The 12,407-nt window shown below is 47.6% G+C and overlaps 1 long non-coding RNA gene across 2 annotated transcripts; it reads right to left on the bottom strand.

The window, feature by feature from the left end:
- Positions 1-1,422: 1,422 nt before the first annotated feature.
- Positions 1,423-9,227, bottom strand: LOC125621587 (uncharacterized). 2 transcript variants are annotated; one of them, XR_007352496.2, is made up of 4 exons: positions 9,135-9,227; positions 8,238-8,329; positions 3,853-6,774; positions 1,423-1,545 (listed from the first exon to the last, which is right to left on the bottom strand). It is a non-coding gene; the product is annotated as an uncharacterized LOC125621587 (long non-coding RNA). The 2 variants fall into 2 exon arrangements; XR_007352497.2 differs by lacking the exon at positions 3,853-6,774.
- Between the last annotated feature and the right edge of the window lie 3,180 nt (positions 9,228-12,407).

The following is a 12,407-nucleotide window of genomic DNA, read 5'->3' on the forward strand; positions in this document are numbered from 1 at the left end:
AAGAGGCCTTGGAGGTTTTTCACTTTCCTCTGTAGCATGGGGCACGGGTCACTTGCTTGAGGATTCTCTGCTACCTTGAAGTCTTTAAACCACGATTTGCGGACTTCAATAGCTCAGACATAGGTGAGAGGTTTTTCGCAGGAGTGGGAGGGTGAGATTCTGTGGCCTGCGTTGTGCAGGAGGTCAGACTAGATGATCATAATGGTCCCTTCTGACCTTAGTATCTATGAATCTATGACTGGTCCTTTGGGACTGGGAGTAACCCAAATATTAGTGTGCTTTTTGGTATAAGGGACTGTCTATCACAAAGGCAGGCTCGCCTAGGCGTCGAGACAGAGTGAACTGTCTCTGACTCCATGTTAATGCTGTTGTAGCCCTTGAGTTCACAGATGACACTTAGTTGGTGAAATCTAAGTAGAGAACTCACAACCAGTTTGGGGTCATGCCCTGTTTCTTAACAGTCTGCCTGGAGGTTGGCACTCATGGTCATGAGCCTCTCCAGACAGTGTGACACCGTTGACCTAGCTACCGCCTCTCAAGTGGGTGGATTTACTACAGTGATGGAAAAAAACCCTCCATCACTATCCCGGGTGTCTACACTACAGCCGCATAGCTGCAGCTGTGATGCTGTTGCGCCTATAGTCTAGACATAGCCTTAGTCCAAGCACAGGTTAACAGTCACAATAAAACCCACAGCTAAATTTACACTAGACCGCTCAAGGTGCCAACGCTACATATCAAAGCCCTGGGGACAGGCCATGCTGTAAACCTCAGAGTCCCCTTCATGTGCTTTTCTACTCCCTCAGTGTAAAGCTGTCAGTTCCTTTTCATGAATGCAAATCACAGCAGAAAGGACCATGCTGCAGACTGACCGTGTTCCAGCTACAGCAGGAGAACAAAGCCCAGCTAGACAGACAGTGCCCAGATTGGATTATTACCTAACCCATTTATAAACACTGCGACAAGGCCGTCTGGGTGTCTCTCTGCACGTTCTATGTCTCTAGCACGGCTGAAAGTCTTCCTGTATTGACAGCCCTGAAGATTAGCAACCTGCCCTTAGCCACAGAAAGGGGACAGAATGGGCAGTAGCAGGGCAATCTCCCCATACACACCACCCCCGCCGGCAAGCCTCCCCGGAGGGGATCCCCTGTTGGGCGAGGGGGAGCTCACTCTCCACAGCCCTTGTCAGTCCTGGGTTGGAGAGCCGATTCCTGGGGGGCGATTGGTTGTAGGGTATTTTTGTGATGTGGATCCCTGGCCACTGGGTATTGAACTGAGTTTATTTCGTTCAATCCAGTGAAACAGGCTATTGTCACCGTGCCATCGGGTAATGAGAAATGTGCCAGGGCACTGAGTCAGTCCCCAATCTCCTCTACTAACTGGAGTGACAGAAGGTGCGCTTCGTCCCAAGAGAGAGCAAAGACCATTGAGCCTGCCCATCTGGCAGCATTTATTTTTAATCCTCGCTGGTCCAGGGGTGTATCCGTGCCTTATTCGCTGCCCAGGAGCCTCCCTGGCCCCTGGCACTAGTCAGCTTTTTTTCATCTGGAAAGAAGAAAAAAAAAAGATGAAAAAGGGCTATTTTATGGAAATGATTTTTTTTTTCGTAGAAAATCATCATTTCGGCCCACATTTTCCAAGATTTTGACAAAAAATAAACAAATTTTATCAGTTTTTCCAACAACAACCACCCAAAAAATTGCCATGAAAATGTTTGGGGGGAATAAAATCTCCACACATTAAAAAAAAAAAATTTCTTATAGATATTTTCAAGGAAAATAATTACCATTTTCCAACCATGCTCTGAGGCCCCATATCTGCTCTGACTTTCACCACCGTCAATTCAGTGTGAATTGATTGACCTCAGTGGATTTACTCCAGAGTTATATGATGGTAATTACAAACAGAATTTGTCCCAAACTGAGGCAGGGACCTAGGGCTGTGTCGACAGGCCTCGGTGCCAGCAGAGAAGCTGTTTACATATGCAGATTCCCACGGGGACTTATTTACAGTGTGCTTCCAAGAGCCATCCATCTAGCTCTACAGCTCTGGAGACCATTCATATCCACCTCCCCAGACCAGTAATTAACAAATTATGGAGGAATAACGCAGAGGATAATACTGAGGTTTCAAAACAAGGGCCTCTGATCTTGAGCTGAACTAGGGTGACCAGGCAGCAAATGTGAAAAATCAGGACAGGGCTGGGGGGAATAGGTGCCTATATAAGAAAAAGACCCAAAAATAAGGACTGTCCCTATAAAATCGGGACATCTGGTCATCCTAAGCTGAACAAACAATTCCCCTTGTCTATGTCAGCTAATCCTCCACTTTGATTTCTACCACAGGGGCCGATTGCTCTAGTAACGACACCCACACTGCTGAATTGTCCATCCGCTTGCCAGCAGCAGCTCCCCAATGCTTGCTGCCCTGCCCCCTCAGTCAAGTCACAGTGAAAGTGCCTTTGGCAAGCAATAAACACAGAGAGAATTCAGAGGTGGGTCTCCCGGCTCCGATCTCAATAACCTCACAATTAATCCTTATATACACACAATGATACGTCCCCGTGGTGGGAACATGTGATCGGAAGGAAGGGCGCTGGCCGTCAGGGCAGCTGACTGGAGCTCAGTTGCGTCATGTGATAACAATGCTTAAAACACCACAGGAGCCAGAACTGGGTTTTCTCACAGTGGGAAAGGGCCTGTGGATAGAGGCGGGTTAGCTGCATTTATCAGTACATGTTTTTCAGGCTTCTTCATGAGTCGACCATGCAACTGCTGCCCATGCAAGCAGCACACAGGGATCTCACGATATACCCGCTGTAGGGGCGTGCTGTCTGGAGTGCACTCTAGTACTAGTTCTAATGACAGTACTTCTTAGTACAGGAAACGCCTCACCCAGAATCCTGGGAGTGCAGCTGGGCGCATCCGTACACCGAAAGCGTAAAGCCCAGTGGATAGTTAGCAGCAAACATCAAACTCTTGAGTCTTTCTCTATACAAACAAAATCGCACCCGTAGCCAATATGTATCACTCCATGCAGCCCCACTCCACCCCCATGGCTCCATTCACAAATGATAAAATCTCGCTGAAAAGCCCTCTCAGCGGGGCCCTTAGTTTTGGGGCATTCTTGCATAGCTGAGTTCGCCAGAGCCCGTGTGCCACTCCAGCATCTGCAGCGGCCAGTGTTTCATAAGATCCCTGATGTTGGGAGGGCAAAGTCCTTTTGAGTGGGGCACTGGCTCTTTCTTCCTTCGCTGATAGCAAGAGATCAGCGGGAGCAAAACTTGGCAACCATCCAGGAGCCAGCAGGAGGCCAGAACAGCAAGGCTCTGCGCCTGTGAGGCATGGCATTGTTGCAAGTACAGTGCACTGTTCACAATGAGATGAAGACATTCATAATCAGCTGTAACGATGCTTGTTCTGGCAGGGCCCAACTGAGAGTGCCAATTCAGGACAAATTGCTTAAAGCAGGGCAGTTACAGCCCAAGGCTGGGGTTCCTTTACCATTAAGGCAAACCAAACCAGCCAAACAGAGAGGACTTTGGTTTTACCCCACTGGCTAACCACAAGTCACACAAGCAATTCCCTTAGACACTCCAGTTTCCCAGTATCACCACCAGTGCCACTCATTATGGGGACAAATGGTTATGAAAACCAATGCCCCAGTAAAAGAAAAAGGATTCTCCCCATCCCAAAGGACCAAGCCCCAGACCCAGGTCAATATACAAGTTAGATCTTACCCACAAATCATGCTGTTGCCAATCCTTTAGAATCTAAAATCTAAACGTTTATTCATAAAAGGGAAAAGATAGAGATGAGAGCTAGAATTGGTTGAATGGAATGAATTACATACAGTAATGGCAAAGGTCTTGGTTCAGGTTTGCAGCAGTGATGGAATAAATTGCAGGTTCAAATCAGGTCTCTGGAGTACATCCACAGCTGGGATGGGTCTTTCAGTCCTTTGTGCAGAGCTTCTGTTTGTAGCAAAGTCTCTCCAGAGGTAAGAAACAGGATTGAAGACAAGATGGAGATGAGGCATCAGCCTTTTATAGTCTTTTCCAGGTGTAAGAACACCTCTTTGTTTTTACTGTGGAAAATTACAGCAAAATGGAGTTTGGAGTCACAGGGGCAAGCCCTGCATACTTTGCTGAGTTACAAGGTGTATCTGGTTTCAGAGTGGTAGCCGTGTTAGTCTGTATCAGCAGAATTCTATCTGCCTTCTCTCAATGGGTCAGTTGTGTAGCTGATGGTCCTTAATGGGCCATCAAGCAGGCTAGGCAGAGCTGTCACCAACTTGTCTAGGGTGTCACCCAGAAGCATAGCATAAGTTTGAAATACAGACAGTATAAAGCCAATATTCATAACTTTAACTACAAAAATGATACACACATATAGACAGCATAATCATAACCTCTCTATAGATCCCTTACACGACAATCTTTATACAGTATTTGCAGCAAATATATAACAGTGGTCGCAACAGTGATCTAGACAGTTACAGATTATGTCAATAACGTCACATCAGCTCAAACTAATATTTGTTCCTGCCTTTTCTGGCTAGCGAAAGAACCACAGTAGAGGGTCACTGGGCTGGATTCATCACTGCAGTGACCCCACAGATGTCACGGGAGTAACACTGTGGCTAACTTTGGCCCATTATATTTACAAGCCAGAACAAGCCACTGTTCCCATCGCCCATTCAGGGTATGTCTATACTGTGACAAAGCCCACAGCACGGAGTCTCAGAACCTGGGCTCCAGCCCGAGCCTGAACATCTACCCTGCAATTTTATAGCCCTGCAGCTCGAGCCCTGCACGCATGAGTCAGCTGACCTTGCCCAACTATGGCCGTGCTGCAGGTCTTTTATTGCAGTGTAGACGTTTTCTGTCTACTTGGGCTGAAACAACAGGGCAAGTACAGTGCCCGAAGCTAAAAAATTCTAGAGGAAGGGGAACCCAAGTGCACACAGTTTTATTCCACTCTGTGCCGTCTGCATACTGAATAGCATCACTGCATCCCAACACAATGTCCAGCATTTGCCATATGAAACCTTATGGGACCCCTGGATCCCCTACAGCTGGGAGGATTAGAGGCCAGGTCTGTGAAGCTCTCCTCTCTCACGCTCTGAGGATGTCTGCACTTGAAGCTGGAGCTGCAATTCCCAGCTCGAGGAGACATACCCCATCGAGCCAGCACATTAAAAATAGAGCGCAGCCATGAGGAGCAAGGGGTGGGAGGGGCTAACCACCCTATCTACCTAGTGTTTTGGAATTTACACCTCCAGCTTGGAATGTAGACATACAATAGTTAGTGGACAGAGGTGTGACATTGCACCCCATAATGCTTTATGGAAATATGCTTATGAATGTAAATATGACATAACTGGAATATGTTTTATGCTACATATGCCATGTAACATATCGCTGCAAAGGTTATGATCTACTAAATATATTCATCCTATTTGTATGAATGTATCATTTTTGCATTCAAAGTTATGAATATTAGATGTGTACTTGTTTGCTTTTAAGTAGCCATAGTAAGGCATTTGGGCGGCTTTTTTAGAAAGGAATGTGCAAGTTCAGTGCCCAGTCAAGAAACACTTAACTGACAATGGATCTTGGAAGGCTCCAATCCACATAAGAAGTCTACCTGAGGACGTTCAAGGTAGCATGTGAACAATGGCTGCTACCTGTAAGTTCTGAGTCATGCATGGACATGTGACTTGCCCATGTGACTCCAAAAATCCATCTTGTAGCTGGGATTCTACACAGGGGGAGGGAGGGCTGTCCACCCACAAGAGAAAGTCTATTTAACCCCCTGGGAGACCCCTCCATTTAGTCTTCAGCTGGCTCAAGAGATTGTCTCTCCAGCCCCAAAGGATACCAGAAAGAAAGTGGAACAAAAGACTGTAACCATGGGGGTGTGAGTGATTGCTGGACTCAGACTAGAAGCAGGCTAGTCTGTAAAAGAAGCTTACTTGAACATCTCTGAGGGTGAGGTTTCATCTGTAATCACTTTCTTACTGTATTAGGCAAAGGCTTGCATGTTTTATTTTATTTTGCTTGGTAATTCACTTTGTTCTGTCTGTTATTACTTGGAACCACTTAAATCCTACTTTTTGTATTTAATAAAATCACTTTTTACTTATTAATTAACCCAGAGTATGTATTAATACTGGGGGGGAGGGGGCCAACAGCTGTGCATATCTCTCTATCAGTGTTATAGAGGGTGAACAATTTTTGAGTTTACCCTGTATAAGCTTTATACAGGCTAAAACGAATTTATTTGGGTTTGGACCCCATTGGGAGTTGGGCATCTGCATGTTGGAGACAGAAACACTTCTTAAGCTGTTTTCAGGTGAGCCTGCAGTTTGTGGGACGTTGTTCAGACCTGGGTCTGTGTTTGTAGCCAGCAAGCGAGTCTGGCACAACCAGGCAGGGTTCTGGAGTCCCAGATTGGCAGGGAAAGCAGGGGAAGAAGTAGTCTTGGCACATCAGATGGCAGCCTCAAGGGGGTTTTCTGTGATCCAACCTGTCACAAGAGGTAATATTACTACTGGCTTGTCTACTCCTCAGTCCTATTCCTGGACTTCACCACCGTGCAGCATTCAGGAAAGGCAGGATCACTCACTCTCCTTTGCTTCTGCTGTTTCCACTCTGTGGTGAGATTCATAGCTCTGATCAAAGGCAGCTGATAAAGCTAAGAACCGTGCCCTGGTGAGCTGGGAAACAGGACACGTGCAGTGCTTTGTGCCCAGGCTCACTCCATCATACTGCTGGGGAAGGAGAAACAAAAGGAGGAACAGATGAACCGAATGGGTGACTCTGCAGAGCCTGGAAAAGCCTGTGTAGTCTGCCATGCTCCGGGACCTGTTCCATATCTTCCTTCTACACTCCCCCCCACGCACCCAATCTGTGACCCAGCATGTCCCATCCAGTCTTGCAGATGGGCCCCGGGTCAGTAACACCATCAGCTAATGTGCTCCGTACGCTCCCCTTTGCCCATATCATCTACTGTCTGCTCAGCCTTTCCCCTGCTTCTGCGCAGTGGCTTGGTAGTTTCAGTGTCCACGCTGTCATAACACCATAAACCATTGGGGCACACAGCTTGTACCCAAAGCACTACTCAAACTTACCGTGTGCTGTATTGTATTCACCACATATCCCCTAGACATTAATCCCTTGCCCACAGGCTATTTACTTCCTATTGGTCTAGGCTGAACTGTATTTTTCATATGCTGCTTAATCCTCCAAACAGCCCAAATCCTTTGGAATCCGAGAGTACTGTCTGTCCCTCATTATGTGCTTTGTCACCAAGTTTAGCATTACCTCCAGGCCTTGTTTTTAATACCTCCCTAGCCTCCCATTTCCAGCACGAACAATTTGTCTCTCTGGTTTTCCTCTGCCCTCTGCTTGTAAAACAGTTTTCTCCCCAAACCAGCACCCTCCCCCATCACCTCAGCTGCTGATCTCATTTACCTGCCACACGCTTGTGGAAATTCTAAGTATACAAGATTCACCAAATTGAGTTTATAACCTCACAGCAGGTGTATCTTGGAAGCCACTGGGAGGTGTAGTTCCCAGCTTGGGTAGACTTATACACACTAGGCGCTCTCGTGAACAGGGCTAAAAATACCCCTGTGTCTGCAGTGGCGCCGGCAGTAGTTTGGGCCAGCGGCCAGAGTACAATCCTGCTCAGCTTCCTGGGTATGTAGTCAGGTGGCTAGCCCAGCCCACCGTCGGGCCGCCTTGGCCACGCAGCTATTTTTAGGTGCTAGCTAGAGCAAAGGTAGAGCATGTACATCTATCTGAGATGGGAATGACATCTCCCAGCGGCTGTGTAGACATATCCCTGGGGTCCTGGCCCTCCCATCTCTAACCACCAACCAGCATTCCCTCCTTTTAGACAGTGTGTTAAATGTCCATTAAAGATTAACCGATTTTGTTCTTCTCATTTTGTGGGTGGGTGTTACCAGGACTTGGTGCTTTGGCCACTTTTAATGAAGCGAACCTGCTTAGAACCAGCTCGGGTGTTTGTTCACTGCTTAGCTTGCCAGTTATTGACTTGGAAACCAGATCCCTGAGGAAGCTCTCCTCTGCTGCCTCCTTAAAGATGGAACAAAGTAAGCACTGAACAACTCATCTCCCAGTATAAACTCTGCACTCATTTTCAAGAGGCCCAATGGGCTTCTTTTGAACCTTTAGTGGGTGCATGGCTAGCTGAGCAGTAGGTCAGTACCTGCAAATTAGATCTGTATCCACCACCAGCTGTTGAAATACAAACTGAACAAAAGGGTGATTCTTCATGGCAGCCGAGCCGTCGTACAGGAGCTGTGGAGCACCAATGAATCAGTAGGGAACACATTCAATCAAGCTTGCATAGAAAGCCCTCAGAGCTAAACACAGCCCAGACTTAGTGTCCCCAGAGCTCTGCACACACCACCGATAAAAACCAGCTTCAAGAGCATGCTGTGTATTGGCTATTTCCATAACATTCAGAGAAGCAGCAGGTCTAGTGGTTAGATCAAGGGACCTGGGAGTCAGGACTCCTGAGTTCCATGCTGAGTTCTGTCACTGGCTCCCTGTGTGACCTTGCCCAAGTAACATCACCTCCCTGTGCTTGTTTCCCTTCTATGACACCGGGCTGGTAATAATCCCTGCCCAGCTCAGAAGGCACTCCTGAGGTTTGCTATACAGAAGCGTAGTGTCAATTGGGATATAATTGAGGTCACCTCCGTGACCCTCCCAGCCTCACAACATGGGATCTCTTCAGTTTAGCATCACTCACAGGATATCTCTCTGCTTTGAGAACATCAGCACAGGGCCACTTCGGTTTGGCATTACTCAACACAGTATCCTGGGGCCTGGGCATCTCAGTTTTGTGTCACTCATCTATGATTCTTCCGCCCACCTCAGATTATAGGCACAGGGCTAGTTAAGCTTGGCATTATCTACCAAAAAACCCCAGGAAGCCTAGCACAATAATTCTGCAGGTGCATAGAGCCGGTCATCCCAGCATCTCATAACACAAGCCCTAAGAAATTAAATCCTCCCCAGAAAGGGCCACCCTAGCTGGGTATCACCCATCTGTGACCTCTCACCCCTGCCGACACAGAGAAAAGAAAATGCCCAAGACCTTAAATTGGATTGAAAGCTGCTCGCCCCTGTACAGCCTCTCTCTTTCTCCACCCTTCAGCCAGTCTTCTCATTCTCCCTGCAAGGTTGCTGCTTTACAGCCTGCCGGGGCCTTTGTACCAATACAGAAGTTAATATTTCATCTTGAGACTAGGGGAAATTGAGTTAGCCTTGAAATGCCAAAGGTAGGTTTAAAATATTCCCTGGTTGGCTCATAAAGGCTCCTATTAGGAATGTACCTTCTGATAAGGAAATGGCTCTGTACCTGGAATAACAGCTCAGGTGGCTATTTGTGAAAATCAGTGTCATTTGCATATCTCTATCATTTTCATCTGGCTGCTCCAGTCTCTGTTTTTATGGAGACTAATCTGGTTACTCAATCAGCTACAGGGAGCGGCAAAGTGCAAACTGTCCCAGCTCAAGGCAGCTTCCCAGCAGGAGGAAATCAGGTCACGATAAATGGACTTGCTTGTTCCTATTACACAGGGATCTCGTCTCTGCTCCCCAGCAGATTTATACGGAGATCAAATAATAAGGATGGAATGAATAATTAAATCTCCCTGTAAATAATTAAGCACAACCTGTTCATTTACCTAGCAGCGTTCATTCAGGAGAACCCAAAGGACTCTACTGAGTATTAGGCAGTGGAAGCTGGAGAGCTAAGCACAGAACAGGGAGTCAGGAAGTCCCAGCTTCTAATCCTGGCTCTTCTGCTGACTTGCTGCATGCCCTTGGCCCAAGTCACTCTGCCTCAGTTTCTCCATCAATAACTTTGGATTGATAGTAACACCTGCCTGCCTCGTGAAGAAATATTTGTACAGCGCTTTGAACGTGTAAAGCACTACATATGTTGGGAGTATTATCTCACAGAACCACTCAGCATCCAAATGCAGCCACCTTTGGGCTGTGGATGTATCCAGTGGACGCCACAGCAGGATTTTTAGAGAAGAAGAATGTAATCAGCCAGATAGGAATCCTGCAAGAAATCTAGGACTGAATACCCCTGCTCTTGCTCAAAACGCCAGAGCACCTTTAATGACCCTTGTGACCCGTGTCTTAGTATCTTACCTTATCTGAACGAATGTGCTTCCAGCAGCACCAGCACCGCTGGGAGCCACCAGTTTTCTACTGAATCAGAGTGACCACCATCATGCCATGCAGCATATAGGTTTCCCGTGGGGGTCTTCCAGCAAAGTACTAACCAGGCCCAGGCCTGTTTAGCTTACAAAATCACAGATGATTACACATCAAGAGGAACAACCTAGCAGCAAGGCCCTGTGCTACAAGTACTGCAGGCAATTCCTCCAGCTGCGGGGATGCTCTCCAGTTAAGGAGAAGGGACGTGTTTGACCTCTGTCAACTTCACATCTGTCAATCACCACCGTCACCAAAAATACAATCTGACAGCCCATCCGGCCAGTAATGTAATTCCATGTGGCCATTGTCCTTTCAGTCCAATAGATTTTCTACTGAGTTACTGCCACTGGGAAACAAAGAAACAATCCAAGTAGATATCAACTGGCAATTCTGTCCGTACTGCTCACTCACCACAAGCGGGGTATGCTCCAGGGGCATCACTGACCGTGCTGATTCTAAACCCAGCCCAAACCTGGGTTCCTTTGTAGTTCTGTGGCACTCTCAAAACTCAGCCCAGATCAATGAATGTGGAATGAACTTGGGCTGATGCTGCTCACACAACCCCACAGCCGCTCCCATTCTCCAAGCACCAGTTGCCCCAGCCAACCCCTGCCACTTACATTTTTTTCTCTTTCGTGGGGCCCTATTAGCTAGATCCCTCATCCCTGCTCATTCCTTGGCCTTTGGGTCCCCCTCACTGTTTGTCAGGGGTGCGGGATAGCTGCTCCCTACATCTTGAGGTTTCTGGGGTGCTGCCAGGTAAACATCACTGCCCTGCCAAACAAGCTCAATAGACTGAAGCAAGTTATTCTGTGTCTCGGTTTTGGGGCCTGGTGGGTGCATGGTAAAAAGTGAAAGTGAAATTGGGACTGGTTGGGGTTCATTCTGCAAAACCTCATCAGCTGGGGTTTTGTTTCACACCCCCCCAAACCAGGAATGCTGTAAAAATTCCAGTGTTTTTTGGGGAGGTCAGAGAAATGATTCCAGTTCGGGCTCAGATAAGGAGGGATAGAACCAAAGATCGCTTTGATTCTGTTATGGCAAAATGTCTTTGGTAGGGGGTTTAGTTTTGGGGCCAGATCAGGATCCTATTTTCACTAAAGCACAGGGGGAGAGGTGGCCATCGGAATGAGAAGAGAACTGCAGGAAGTGGCCTAGAAAAGAAGGACCCCCCCCCAAGCCTCACCCCCAACCCACTGCCCTGCTTTTGAAAGGCCTGCTGCAGGTTTTATTCCCCATGTAATTGCTGTATATTGCCAAAGAGCTGTCGCTGTTTATCAACCATGTAACCTTCCAAGGCCAATCCATACAGCTGACACCGCAGGCCCATGCACTACTGGCAGGGCATTGAGGTTTTATGGCTAAAACTTTCCTGGGTAAGGCCTAGAACAAGCAAAGGTTTCGGAACTTTTTCTCCCAGGCCCGTCAAGTTCAGTGATGAGCGTCTAACCCCTTCACTGAGCGAAGGCTGCCCGCATTCCTGCCTCCCTCATGGGACCCTTACACAACTGCCATCTCTTTAGTTAATGAGCAGTGCTTGAGAAATTTCCACTGCCGGGGGCCCTGGGAAGCTCACGGTTGAGCTCAGCCTCTGCCTCTTGTGTGCTGGCGTGGGATTGGTCTGAGGATTAGCGCAGCACAATGGAATATTTTTTTTGCTGCTCAAGAAGTTAATAAATGAAATTCTATTGTGGCAGCGGAAGAAATAAAAGAGAGCCGGAGGACACAGGGAAATCACACTGCTGCCTATTTGCATTGAGGAGAGAGCAGACTGGTTTGATCAGGCTGTGCTCTTCTCAGCACCTACCAGCGAAGCAGGCTCAGGTTCGCTCAGCCCTTGGGCGTGAGGCTGCTCTGAGAAGCCCAGGGGGTTACAAAAGTGACGCTGGCTACTCAGTAAGTTGCAGTCGTCCCTTGCGTCAATAGTGAAGCAATGCCCCAGGTTGCTGTGGGCAGGTCATTTGCCAGGTGGCAGTTTTCCCTCTAAATAAATCCAGCATGAGCAGCCCTGCAGGATGCTGGGGTGTTGCTGAGTACTGACACGGTGGGTAAAAACACCTGCACCATGTCTACCTTAGGCCTTCAGTAGCTATGCTGGAGCTAGTGCAACAGTCAGAGATTTCCTACATCAAGTGCT

The sequence above is a fragment of the Caretta caretta genome, chromosome 1 (genome assembly GCF_965140235.1).
Source record: "Caretta caretta isolate rCarCar2 chromosome 1, rCarCar1.hap1, whole genome shotgun sequence".
Classification (NCBI taxonomy): domain Eukaryota; kingdom Metazoa; phylum Chordata; order Testudines; family Cheloniidae; genus Caretta; species Caretta caretta.